The 13,092-nt window shown below is 40.4% G+C and overlaps 1 protein-coding gene across 2 annotated transcripts in view; it reads right to left on the bottom strand.

The window, feature by feature from the left end:
• The window catches only part of LOC128657395 (zinc finger protein OZF-like), a 227,495-nt gene extending 214,676 nt beyond the window's left edge, over positions 1-12,819 (bottom strand). For both annotated transcript variants that reach the window (XM_053711726.1, XM_053711727.1), the window contains exons 1-2: positions 12,766-12,819; positions 7,204-7,298 (exon numbers count right to left, since the gene is read on the bottom strand). The gene's annotated coding sequence lies outside the window, so the exon portion shown is untranslated. The remainder of the gene's footprint in view (positions 1-7,203; positions 7,299-12,765) is intronic.
• Between the last annotated feature and the right edge of the window lie 273 nt (positions 12,820-13,092).

Genomic DNA, 13,092 nt, shown 5'->3' with positions numbered 1-13,092 from the left:
GCATATTCTTTTTTTAACAATGGATACCAAGAGAACAAAGCACATTTGAAAATAGAAGTGATTTAGAAGTGTCTTAAAATTACATGCTCTATTGTAATAATACAAGTTTAATTTTGACTTTCCTATCCCTTTAAAACATAGAAGTAATGGGGAAATTTTCAAATTCAAATCACCCAATAGAAAAAGCTTTCATTCTATTGGCCGATTTGAATTTGAAAATAAGCAAATGGTAATATAAGGGTACCCCTATATAAAGGGGGTACCTCGTTCAAAATTCAGTGTGCGGCGGGTGACCGCATGAAGAGGACGTTGGCGATTTAAGATTAGAAGATGGATGATGATAGAAGACTGCCGCCAGGATGAAGATGGACCACTGCTGCTCCGGGTTCAACTTTGGCGAGCACAATCTTTGGGATTTAGTGATAGCAATTTTTAGGAGGTTTTGTTTTTTTTTGGGCAGCAAAAGAGCTAAATATCCTTATAAGAGCAATGCCCAGCCATAGTATAGGGGTGCGTTTGCAATGGGGTTTTTGTGTGGGAGATAAGGGGTTAATGGTGTAGTGGGGTAGTTTGTGATGTGGAGGTGGCGGTTTAGGGGTTAATAGTGTAGTTCAGTAGTTTGAGCATTACATGTGATTGCATTAGATCGATCGCATTTACTTTTAACTTGTAATACAATGGGACACTACAGCTGAATGCCACCCATAGAAAATATGGTTAGCATAAAATTACAGCAACTTTGCGCAAATTAATTTGTGGTAATTTAAACAGCCCGCCACTGGCCCTTAATGTCAGTTCACCAAAAAAAAAAAATGTATGCTTACCTGATAAATTTATTTCTTTTTTGACACGATGAGTCCACAGATCATCTTAATTACTAATGGGATATTCACCTCCTGGTCAGCAGGAGGAGGCAAAGAGCACCACAGCAGAGCTGTTAAATAGCCCCTCCCCTCCCTCTCCAGTCATTCGACCGAAGTTAGAAAGAGAAAGCAAAAGCCAAGGTGCAGAGGTGTCTGAAGTTTACAATAACCCTTAACCTGTCTATAAGAACAGGGCAGGGCGTGGACTCATCGTGTCAAAGAAATACATTTATCAGGTAAGCATACATTTTCTTTTCTTTTTTAAGACACGATGAGTCCACGGATCATCTTAATTACTAATGGGATTTAATACCCAAGCTAGAGTACACAGATGATACGGGAGGGACAAGACAGGGAACCTAAACGGAAGGCACCACTGCTTGAAGAACCGGTCTCCAAAAAACAGCCTCAGCAAAAATGTCAAATTTGTAAAACTTTGAAAAAGTGTGAAGAGAGAACCAAGTTGCAGCTTTGCAAATCTGTTCCACAGAAGCTTCAGCTTTGAATGCCCATGAGGAAGCAACAGCCCTCGTGGAATGAGCCATAACTCTCTCAGGAGGCTGCTGTCCAGCAGTCTCATATGCAAAACGTATGATGCTCTTCAGACAAAAAGAAAGAGAAGTAGCCGTAGCTTTCTGTCCCTTGCGTTTTCCTGAGAAAAACACAAAGAAGAAGATTGATGAAAGTCCTTAGTCGCCTGCAGGTAAAACTTTAAAGTACGTACAACGTCCAAATTGTTCTAGTCTTTCCTTCTTAGAAGGAGGATTAGGACACAAGGAAGGAACAATAATCTCCTGATTAATGTTCCGGTCAGAAACAACCTTAGGAAGAAATCCTAATTTAGTACGTAAAAAACTACCTTATCTGCATGGAAAATAAGATAAGGAGACTCATACTGTAATGCCGAGAGTTCGGACACTTAATATCTAAGGAATGCTTAGTATCTAAGGAATGCATAGGCTCAAACAGAGCCCCTAGAAGAACATTGAGAACTAAATTAAGACTCCATGGAGGAGTAACTGGTTTGAACACAGGCCTGACAAAAAAAATTGTACATCTGGGACATCCGCCAGACGTTTGTGTAACAAAAGAGGGAAGGCCGAGATTTGACCCTTTAGGGAATTCGCCGATAAACCTTTCTCCAAACATTCTTGGAGAAAAGACAAAATCCTAGGAATCCTGACTCTACTCCATGAGTAGCCCTTGGATTCACACCAGTAAAGATATTTATGCCAAATCTTATGGTAAATCCTTCTAGTTACCGGTCTACTAGCCTGAATCATGGTCTCTATGACCGAATCAGAAACCCCCGCTTGGATAAAATTAAGCATTCAATCTCCAAGCAGTAAGCTGCAGAGAAACTAGATTTGGGTGAAGGAAGGGCCCCTGAATCAAAAGGTCTTTCCGCAACGGAAGTCTCCAAGGTGGTAGAGCGGTCATCTCCACCAGATCTGCATACCAAATCCTGCAAGGTCAGGCCGGTGCTATGAGTATCACCGAGGCCCTTTCCTGTTTAATTCGAGCAATTACTTGAGGAAGAAGAGCAAACAGAGGAAACAGGTATGCTAGATTAAAAGGTCCAAGGGGCCTCCAGAGCATCTATCAGTTCCACCTGGGGGACCCTGGATCGCGACCCGTATCTCGAGAGCTTGACGTTCTGCCGCAATGCCATGAAATATAACTCCGGCTGACCCCACTTGAGAATCAGACTGGTTCCCACTCCCCCGGATGAAAGGTCTGGCTGCTCAGAAAATCCTATATGAAAATGGTGAAAGACAGCACCTCCCTTTTCCTTTCTGGGGCACAGGAAAGGGTTAGCCAAACCCCAATATGTATTCAAAATTAAGTAGTTTTCCAGCCTCCAGTCAAGTTAAAAAGACCTTTATTAATTTCTTACAGGGTCCATCACATCAACCAACAACGTTTCAAACCTATTCCAGGTTCTTAATCATGTCTCAGAAAATCCGCCTCCCAGTTGTTCCAACCCTGGGATGTGGATCGCCGACAGACAGCAAGAATGGGTCTCCGCCCACTGAATTACTCTGGCAACCTCCTTGTTCCTCCCTGATGATTGATGTAGGCCACTGACGATATGTTGTCCGACTCAAAACTGATAAACTGAACCGAGGCCAATTGAGGCCAGGCCAGAAGAGCATTGTAGATCGCTCTTAGTTCCAGATTGTTTATGGGCAAAACGGACTCTGTCTGTGTCCATAATCCTTGAGCCTTTAGGGAGCACCAGACTGCTCCCCACCCTAGGAGGCTGGCATCTGTCGTCACAATCACCCAAGATGGTCTGCGAAAACATGTTCCCTGGGAGAGATGAACCATAGATAACCACCATTGAAGAGAGACCCTTGTCTCCTGCTCCAGTAGAAGCCTAGGGGACAAGTCCGAATAATCTCAGTTTCATTGTATCAGCATGTTCAACTGCAGAGCCCTAAGACGAAAGCGAGCAAACGGAATGATATCCATAGCCGCCACCATCAGCCTGATTAACTCCATGCACTGAGCCACTGAAGGGATAGACAAGTATCGATAATCTTTGATTTCCTGACTTCTGTCAAAAATATCTGCATAGACAGAGAGTCTATAATGGTTCCTAGGAAAGTCACTGTTGTGTATGGAACTAAGAAACTCTTTTCTAAATTCACCTTCCAGCCATGGGATCTTAGGAAAGACAACACCAAGTCCGTGTGGGATCTTGCTAGCTGAAGGGATGGCGCCTGAACTAGAATGTCGTCCAGATAAGGCGTCACTGCAATGCCCTTTGAACGAAGCACCTCCAACAGAGATCCCAGAACCTTTGTAAAGATTCTGGGGGCTGTGGCAAGGCCGAAAGGGAGAGACACAGACTGGTAGTGTTTGTCCAGAAAAGCAAACCTTAAGAACTTGTGATGATCCCTGTGACTGGGAACATGCAGATATGCGTCCTTTAAGTCCACCGTGGTCATAAATTGACCCTCTTGGATCAATGGTAGGATGGAACGAATAGTTTCCATCTAGAAGGACGGTACCCTGAGAAACTTGTTTAGGCTCTTGAAGTCAAGAATTGGTCTGAAGGTTCCCTCCTTTTTGGGAACCACAAATAGATTGGAATAAAACCCCAGTCCCTGTTCCAGAATTGGAATGGGAACAATCACTCCCAGAGAGGAGAGGTCTCTTACACAATGTTAGAACGCCTCTCTTTTCATCTGGTCTGCAGATAATCTCAAAATTAGGAATCTGCCTCTGGGAGGAAAAACCTTGAACTCCAGTTTGTATCCCTGAGACACAATTTCTATTGCCCAGGGATCCTGGACATCCCGAACCCAGGCTTTGAACAAAGAAAGAAAGTCTGCCCCCTACAAGATCCGGTTCCAGATCGGGGGTATACCCTTCATGCCATCTTGGAATCGCTAGCCGACTTCTTGGACTGCTTTCCCTTGTTCCAAGACTGGTTGGGTCTCCATGTAGGTTTGGACTGTTCCTGCTTAGGAGGAGCAGAGGGAGAGTTTCCCTGGAAATTACAAAAGGAACGAAAATTGTTTTGTCTTCCTTTTTCTTTATTTCTCTTGTCTTGCGGGAAAAGATGACCCTTACCTCCTGTGATATCAGAGATAGTCTCCTTCAGATCGGGTCCGAACAAAGTCTTCCCCTTGTATGGAATGGCTAGAAGCTTAGACTTAGAAGACACATCCGCAGACCAGGGCTTTAACCATAAGGCTCTGCGGCCCAAAATAGAAAAACTCAATATCTTCACTTCCAATTTGATAACTTGAGGGGAAGCGTCCAAAATAAAGGCATTTGCAAGTTTGAGAGCCTTTATCCTATCTTGGATCTCATCCATAGAAGTCTTAGTCCTGAGGGCCTCAGTGCATCAAACCAATATGCCACCGCACTAGTAACGGTCGCCATGCACACAGCCGGCTGCCAAATACAAACGAACTCCAAAAGGAGTAAGAGAAGAAACGCAGAGCACTGCATGTGGACTATACAGTTTTAGAAATTTGTAGCATATCTTGATCAGCGTCACTATGCTTCCTAGACAGCATATGCCCTAGAAAGGAGTAGGTTTAGACAAGAATATCTTTATCAAATTAAAACTCTCTCAAAAAATGAGAAATAGAAAAGGAATGGTAGTACCACAATGGTATCCATCCTAAAAAACAAGGGACCCCTAGCAGGGCGTCTTGATCCATCCTGAGTCACAAAGGATGAATTACACAAATGAACAGTTGGGATTCCACAACAAAAAGTAACACATAAAAAACGTTACCGTCTCTTTAAATTTTAAAAGGTAACTTTTTTTTTTTATAATCTTCTGAAAAACACAAATAAACGTTACTTTATTAAAAGATATCGCCATGACATAAAAGCAATGTTTTGCGTAGCAACTCCAGATGGAGTTTGTGAGGAACCGCAGGGCACTGCATGTGTGTTATAAAATCTTTGGAACACCTCCTCAATCTGACACATATAAGGCAGATACCTAAATTTTATTGTTAATAAAATTCAATATATAACCACCGTTACTGTGTCTTTAAATGTTGATGTGAAACATTTATTTATAATCGATGACAGAAATGAAAGAATAAGAACGTGAGGAAATTTAAACACCTTTACACCTCAGCCTGACCCAGCTGAGACGAAAGGCAGCCTTCACAATCCTGTCACTATAGCGCTGTCTTAAGCGCAAATACTCAGTTAAGAACTTCTCCTATCCTTCCGATAACCGGAAGAGATAAGGAGGAAGTGGACTTCTCCCACTCAAAAAAAGAAGAACACACATACACGGCACCATTCAACAAGCTCCGCCCTTCGTGGACGTTACATAAGCCAACTCCCGGTCGCCATTTTTTAAGTATAGGCGCCGGGAGCAAAGAATAGAATGTTATACCGCTGTTAGTACACATGATCCTTTGCGCTATTAATACATACCACTGTGACAAACAGTTCTCTATGCAATCTCCCGGTCACTTTGCTTAAAGGGACAGTCTAGGCCAAAATAAACTTTCATGATTCAGATAGAGCATGTAATTTTAAACAATTTTCCAATTTACTTTTATCACCAATTTTGCTTTGTTCTCTTGGTATTCTTAGTTGAAAGCTTACCCTAGGAGGTTCATATGCTAATTTCTTAGACCTTGAAGGCCACCTCTTTTCAGAATGCATTTTAACAGTTTTTCACCACTAGAGCGTGTTAGTTCATGTATTTCATATAGATAACACTGTGCTCATGCACGTGAAGTTATCTGGGAGCAGGCACTGATTGGCTAAACTGCAAGTCTGTCAAAAGAACTGAAATAAAGGGGCAGTTTGCAGAGGCTTAGATACAAGATAATCACAGAGGTTAAAGTATATTAATATAACTGTTGGATATGCAAAACTGGGGAATGGGTAATAAAGGGATTAACTATCTTTTAAAACAATAAAATTCTGGTGTAGACTGTCCCTTTAAGTATAGGCACCGGGAGCAAAGTATAAAATGCACAACATACTGCGAAATTAATACATACCACTGTGACAAACAGCATGAGTATAATTCAATAGCTCTACATAACAATTAGAGCCTCTGTAAAAAAAACTCAATATAAAATCTCCCGGTTGGTTTTAATATTAGATATGAGACTGCCGGGAGATGAGACACATGTAAACCCCAGTGTCCTAGCTGCTCTAAGTCCCCTAATAGGCTAGGAGAATCTTCCAAGTTCAATGAGGTCTAGAAAAATAACAAAGTGTCCAGACCTTTTTCTGAGATCCTCTACCCCCAGAAATAAAGTCAGCACTTACCTCATCTTCTGCCTGGCAGCAAGGCAGTTCCCCGGTTTAAGAGGTCCAATCCCTCCCATGGACCTGTAAATAAACGAAAGTCCTGAGTAAAATCCCTCAGGTTTTCAGAGTAAGGGCAGGATCAGATATGGGAGGCGCAGTGAGAATTATGTCCCACCAGTTCCCATTGCTTTAAAGCCACCAAAGCCCTACTGAAGAGACTGGTATGGACTACAGCTACACCCTAGAACAAAGCAGCACAATCTTGCACTACTTTAAAAATAATAAACTCTTGATTGAAGAATCTATACTAACACCTCACTTTACCTCTTCCTATCACTAACGTAGGCAAAGAGAATGACTGGGGTGGGAGGGAGGGGAGGAGCTATTTAACAGCTCTGCTGTGGTGCTCTTTGCCTCCTCCTGCTGACCAGGAGGTGAATATCCCATCAGTAATTAAGACGATCCGTGAACTCATTGTGTCTTAAAAAAGAAAAAGCAATTTGATAAAAATTCAAATTTTAAACGAATACAAATTCTGGTTTCACAGAGGGATGAGTCGCTTAATTTTGAGAATCTATGTACTTACGAATGAGTATATGGCAGAAGCTGAGCACAGCCAAATCGTCACCCAACTACACTGTGTGTGTATTCCTGGTATCCAGTGGGTAAAATCTCAGATACCTGTGTAATAAAAAAATTGAAGTGGTATATAAAGTTAATGGTACGTAAGACAACACATTCAATTGGTGCCGTTTCTATATTCAGTACTGTTCAAACGTCTTAGGCCATCATTAGATTTGTTGTTTTAGCAATGCTATAATGACTATATATAATTAATTTGCAGTCTCTTATTCGAATACAACCAGAAAATACACGATATTTGTATGCAGTATTAAAAAAAAAAATTTTTTTTAAAAATAAATCAGAAAAAACTGCATCTATAGGCTAAAGTGGCAAGTATTTAGTGTAGCCTCCCCTTACACTTGAGCAATATCAGGAACCTGGCTCTCGTAAACCTAAATGGAATGGAACCCTAATTATTGTCATTGCCAACACCTGTATTTGTCCTATTTCATGTTAACATGATTGCTGTAAAAAGGTCTATTACACAAGGTTTGTGCAAGACATGCTTGAGAATTACATACACATGTGGTAGGAGTTTAATTCATAGGAAGCTTGCTAATAAGACAAACTTTCAATAACATCATTCCATTCAAATTGCCACAGATCGCAGATTTTGACAGACATAAAATCAAACAGCTTTTTGGGAGGCATGTCCTAGCTGCGATCCGGAGAGGACGCATATCCATGCAGCGCCTGATGAAATTTCCATAACCCACCGGTTATAAGATAATTTGTACAGGATCTCCGCCTATAATAATTATTATCCTCATCGCAGTCCTGCTTTGTGGCACACTGAAAGTGAAGGTCAATTTTGATGAATTAGTGCCCGGTTTTTAATAAGCCTATTAAAAACAAGGGCACTTTAATTCATCAAAATTGACATTTCACTCGCTTTCTTCAAAAACTTACCTTTTAATCCTGGCAGCCGCTCCAGCACTTCCTCCGCCCGTCGCAAGCCATCTTCGCGGGTCCAAAATGACGAATCCGGCTTCCTCCAAACACAGCATTGCATCAGGCCAAGATTCCCCCAGGGGGGGAAGCCGTTATTGGAGGAAACTGGATTCGTCATTTCTGACGTCTGCAGAGGCTTCCGACGGGCGTGGGAATCGCTGGAGCGGCTGCCAGAATGAAAAGGTAAGTTTTTGAAGAAAAAGAGTGATGAATTAAAGTGCTTTTGTTTTTAATAGAATTATTAAAAACCAGGCACTAATTAATCAAAATTGACCTTCACTTTAAAAAATATTTGCTTTTTTCATTATTCACAAGCTCAGGATTGGACAAATTGAGCCTAAAGCGGAGACAGAGGGTCATAACTCCCCCACTCACCCCTGTAATATGGGGCACCTCACCACAACTGAACATCAGAACATTACTGATTTCCATTTACCTTTAAACCTGCACTCTAAATCTTAATACACACACAGATGCACAGCAATAATCTCTGATGAAAATCATTCAGGACAAAACCTCATCTGACAAAATTGACATGCAGGAGTGGAAAACTTACTGCTTTCAATATTGGAGAGATCACGATCTGAGGAAGACTTACGTCAATGGGTTAGGCCAAACACGGACCTGCACAACTGTGCAGAGCTAACGCTTCCATATGGAGATAGCGGCCCTGAAGATCCAGACCAGCAGCAGGCCATATATGAGGAACCGCCGCAACAAGCAATGGCTCATGCTAAGAAGCGGGACTCTGCGACACCAAGAACATTTTGAGACAGATTCCTCATCCAGGTCGTCGGGTAACAACAAATTATCTATACTCCAGAGAGAAACATCTTTCACTGCCCAGTAACTCACAGATCAAGATTCCATTGATCCAAAACTAACATCCCAAGCAGAGAACAGTTATCCCATATTGATGATAACTACCTTTTACACCATGGTAAAAAAAAAAAACTCACTAACTACTTCTTTCATGATTGATGCGAAACATATTTATGCTGGATTGAACCCTCAGGCTGATGCAGTAGACGGTCTGCACAAAGCAAGCCAGTCTTTAAACTTACTTGACAACTTTTTGATCTCCTTATTGGGATGGTAACTTTATCAATCGCTCTCTCTATCCATTATAAACTACATGCAGATCAATCTGCAATGTACTCTCTAGAAATTTTGGACACTCACCTGGTTTATGCTGGCTACCAAAGTATCGCTTAAGATAGAGTTTATCTAGAGACGCTTCAGTAAAATATGTTTTCTCCCTACCATTGTTTATCTTTAACTATGTTTCTGTTTAAAGTCGATCTAAAATGTTGGTTCGGGGTCCATGGCAGTCTTCAATACAAGGACAAGTTCTATTTGTGTTTATATTGATATTTATATGTACACCTCTTATTAGGTTATATTTTATTGTACAGGAAGTATCCCTATAGATCTAACTTACAGAATCATAACCTCTATAGCATATCATCATGCCAGCCCTTGACTAGGTATTACTATGGCAATTCAAACATTACAACTTAATCCTATATGATTTCTTTATATTTCTGTGTCATTTTGGCTCAAATTGTGCCTAGCAGCCAGTGGCCGAGGTTGCGAATCATATCTGTTCTGAAGGAACTGGGGAGGAGAAGGAAATGAAAAAGAGGGGGAAAAAAAACAAAGGAAAATCATTTGAAACACCATTATATACTAAAACGTCCTATTCTCTGTTAGATCATATTATAATATCCCTATCCAACATAGATATACAAATCCCCTTATAGGGGGTGAAATTAATCATGAAACTAATATCAACTTTACAATAGCATAATTTTATCACTCAGCTTTCAATGTCCCCTTCAAGCAATCTTTTTGAGACAGTTACAGTTGTTTGCCTTACTCCTAAAGAGTTTGTTTAGAATACACTTTCACTATAGTTTAGGTCATTTCTTTATAAACTTTTTTGGAATGTATTAAAAGTATGTTCAGTTGTGGCCTTCAATTTGTTTTTCTTTTTATGTTATATTTCATATATTACCTTACTGATATAAATATTAAAAAGGTCAAAGAGAGGCCTTTAGTTTAATAAATCCCTAGGACCAAGATAATGTAATAATGGGAAAAATAAATGGGGATTACTTTTTTTTTCTTATCTAGTATGCATTACTAAGTGCAGATATGTTTCAGGCTAATTATTGTCCTTTATACTTTGTTTATATGTTGTTTATATTTCACCTTACATTATTTGTATTCTCAATAAAATGTTAGTTTTATATATATATATATATAAAATAAATAAAGCAGAAGGGAAATTAAATAAAGCATAAAACAAGAATTGACTCAACGGTTAGGACAGTCAATATGTACATGTTAGTTCTTCCTTTGCAAACCTATGGACTGATGATGAAAAATACTATTTTCTGTCAGTATTTACAGCAATAACATTTTTTTTTCTCTATTTTATAAACCCTTTAATGACAGGGTTAACTTACCTACATCGGAACAACGTTCCGCTATAGACAAATTGAAATCCTGTGATCGTGCACGTGAGCGTGAGATTTCAATGTTGGGATCGGGTCAGGGGGGTGCCCCTATGAAGCTAGGCAAGCCCTCCAGATCACGATCTTATCCAGGAAGCACCGTTGGCTTCAGGACAGCCAAACGGCTCGGACGTTCTATTCCGGCGCTAAAGCCCGGCGCAGTTAGGACGGAATAGAACGCAGCAACGGGGTTAAAAGGTTAATGATGTTAAAATTAAATTTTTAACAATAAATACATACCCTGTCCTGGGTATTGAGACCCTTATTTATTTATTTTTAATCAGACAGGTTTTAATTCATCATGTCATTCCTTCTGGTAAGTGCCTGATTGGGTATGGTTTTATTTTTCACCATAACGATCCCAAGCACACTACTAATTAAGTGAAATCATATTTGGAGAAAAAAAATAGCTGATAAAACACTGACAGTCATGGACTGACCTCCACAGAGTCCAGACCTGAATGTAATAGAGGTAGAATGGGATCACCTGGACAGAGAAAGAAATAAAAGACGACCTAAATCTAAAGAAGAACTCTGGGAAGTGCTGAAATAAGCCTGGTATAATATATCAGAAGATTACTTCAGAAAGCTTCAGGACAGTCTCCCCAAAAGAGTTCACGATGTTCTTAGAGCCAAGGGAGGTCACACTAAATACTGACTTTTTCCTGCAGAAGCCATTTTGTTCTGAAAATTGGTGACAGTTCTTAAAAATAATAATAATATATTGCTGTTCATACACCATTTTATACTACACTGCAGTAGGCAGCAGTATGAGGGAGAAAAAATAACTTTATTATTTATTTTTCTTACTGCCACCAATACCTTCATCTTCTGCAGCACATCAGAGTTTATGGTTAGTTGTGCAGTACATTGTCTTTTTTTAAGTTCTACACTGCAGAAGTAAATGCTGATGTACTGCAGGGTATAAAACATTTGTATGTAATCTTTATTTAATTAATAATGTATTTTTATAACCATTGTCACCAGCATCTTCTACATCCCCTGTATCTGTCTCACCCACGCACCTCATACGCAACAGCTTATATACAGACATTTAACCCTATAGAGAGAGCCCTCTGCCTCACATACACTACACCTCCTATATCACCTCATGTAGAGATATGCAGTACTATAGAGCTGTTCCACAACTGCCAGCAGCTTATATGTAAACATTTAACACAATGCAGAGGTTCCCTCTACTTCACTCACAGCACTATTTCCCAGTACCATATATACAGATATATAATATTTTAGAGAGATACCTCTACCTCACACACTGAGCCCTCTCACTGGTTCCTTATATACAAATATATAATATTATAGAAAGGTTCTTCTGCCTCACACACACAGCCATCTCCCCAGTTCCTTATATCTGCCTCACACACGCCCCACTCCCCATTACATACAGATATATAATATTATAGAGTTTCCCTCTGCCTCACACACACAGCCCCTCCCCAGTTTCTTATATTCAGATATATAATATAGAGAGAGGTTCATCTGCCTCTCACACATAGTCCCCCTCCCAAGTAATTTATAAACAAATATATAATACAGTATAGAGCGGTTCCCTCTGCCTCACACAGCACTGTATATAAAGATATATTATTGAGAGGTTCCCTCTACATCACACACACACAGCCCCCTCCCCAGTACCTTATATACAGATATATCATATAATAGAGAAGCTCCCTCTGCCTTACACGTATCACCCAGTCCAATACTGTAACATAGATATGTAATATTATAGAGAGGTTTCCTCTGCATCACATACACACACCCTTAGAAGTATCTTATATACAGATTTATTATAGAGTGGTTCATCTGCCTCACAAAGACATCTCCTCAGCTCCTTATATCTGCCTCACGTCACACACACACGGCACACTTCCCATTACATAACATACAGATATATAATAAAGAGAAGCTCCCCCTGTATTATACACAAAGCCCCTCCCAAGACTCCCTCTGACAAGCACATCCGTTCCTGCTGCCTCATCAGTATATACACAGTCTCACACATCCTCTTTAGTACAGTATACGCGGGTATTTACCAGTATAGAAAGATATAGAAAGAGAGCTTTGCGCGTGTGCACCGTTGATCTCTGAGGCGGCAGTAGCTAGTTCCCTTCCAGCTAAAGGACCAGTTATGTCATAAGTCACATGACTGCCGCGGCCAACGGTAAAGAGGGTCCTATGCAATCCTTTGTCCTAAGTTGTCCTTAAGCTATTTAGGAGCAAGCTGTTACGGTTTTATGTAGGTTACTATAAGCGCTTGTGTGTCGAAATAAGTGTATAAGGTACCGCAGTGTGTGTAAAGAAGATAATCGGTAAAATCTGAGCTTCGCTTTCTAAATTATTATTTTCTGCCATACCGCATT

This window comes from Bombina bombina, chromosome 4, assembly GCF_027579735.1.
Source record: "Bombina bombina isolate aBomBom1 chromosome 4, aBomBom1.pri, whole genome shotgun sequence".
NCBI lineage: Eukaryota > Metazoa > Chordata > Amphibia > Anura > Bombinatoridae > Bombina > Bombina bombina.
This window is presented reverse-complemented; position numbering and strand designations above follow the sequence as displayed.